The sequence below is a fragment of the Octodon degus genome, unplaced genomic scaffold (genome assembly GCF_000260255.1).
Source record: "Octodon degus isolate 3935 unplaced genomic scaffold, OctDeg1.0 scaffold00014, whole genome shotgun sequence".
NCBI lineage: Eukaryota > Metazoa > Chordata > Mammalia > Rodentia > Octodontidae > Octodon > Octodon degus.
Window position 1 is genome coordinate 1,317,066 of NW_004524590.1, and position 1,198 is coordinate 1,318,263.

The 1,198-nt window shown below is 44.0% G+C and overlaps 1 pseudogene; it reads left to right on the top strand.

The window, feature by feature from the left end:
* Positions 1-489: 489 nt before the first annotated feature.
* Positions 490-965, top strand: LOC105741496 (annotated as a pseudogene).
* The last annotated feature ends 233 nt before the right edge of the window (positions 966-1,198 follow it).

The following is a 1,198-nucleotide window of genomic DNA, read 5'->3' on the forward strand; positions in this document are numbered from 1 at the left end:
AAGGAAGGAAGGAAGGAAGGAAGGAAGGAAGGAAAGAAAGAAAGAAAGAAAGAAAGAAAGAAAGAAAGAAAGAAAGAAAGAAAGAAAGAAAGAAAACTACCCTCGAGATGATCAGTAGCCTTATTTGGATTTACTGTGATATTTGTACTCCTCAGTGTATGTTTAATTCCACATAATTCTTCCCTTTTTATTTTTGTTAGCGCATGTTTACAGTATATAAGATTACATTCATCACGAGGAGTGGTTACTGTGCATAACACACCTTCGTTCCTTCAACACCCCTTCCCTCTAGCTCTGTGTAACTTTATCACATGTAGGCTTGGGTGTCCAGCACTGTGGTCGAGATACAGAACCTTGTGCCAAGGCAGGAATCCCCCGTGGCCCTCTTATAACTACAAATCTTAGCCCTTGGCAACTATTAATCTGTTCTTCATTCTCACAGCATTGTCTTTTCAAGAATGTCATGTAGGCCTTGACTGCCAACTGCCACCATGAAGGTCGAGCTGTGCAGCTTCAGGGGGTACAAGATCTACCTGGGACACGGGAGGCGCTACGCCAGGACGGACGGGAAGGTCTTCTAGTTTCTGAATGCAAAATGCGAGTCTGCATTCCTTTCCAAGAGAAATCCTAGGCAAATAAACTGGACTGTCCTGTACAGAAGAAAACACTAAAAGGGACAGTCGGAAGAAATTCAAAAGAAAAGAACTCGACGAGCAGTCAAATTTCAGAGGGCCATCACTGGCGCATCTATTGCTGACATAATGACCAACAGGAATCAGAAACCAGAAGTTAGAAAGGCCCAAAGAGAGCACGCTGGCAGGGCTGCCGAGGAAGCAAAAAAGGCTAAGCCAGCATCTAAGAAGACTGCGCTGGCTGCTGCTGAGGCCCCCACAAAGGCAGCACCTGAGCAGAAGACTGTGAAGCCCGGGAAAGCTTCTGCTCCAGGAGCTGACGGAAAACGCTAAGTTGGCAGATCAGATTTTCAAATAAAGATCTGTGATTCTAATTTGTGCTGGATTTTTACAATGGAAATGTTGGGTTTATGTGGCAATAGGTGAACTATCAAATTAAGAATTTAAGAGAAGAAAAAAAGAATTTAAGACAAAAATAAGTTGATATCCTAGCAGTAGAGTCGTGGCTCACTGCAGTGTGCTCGCTAAGTACGCATGACGCCAAGGACACTTGCTCTGCTCATTGC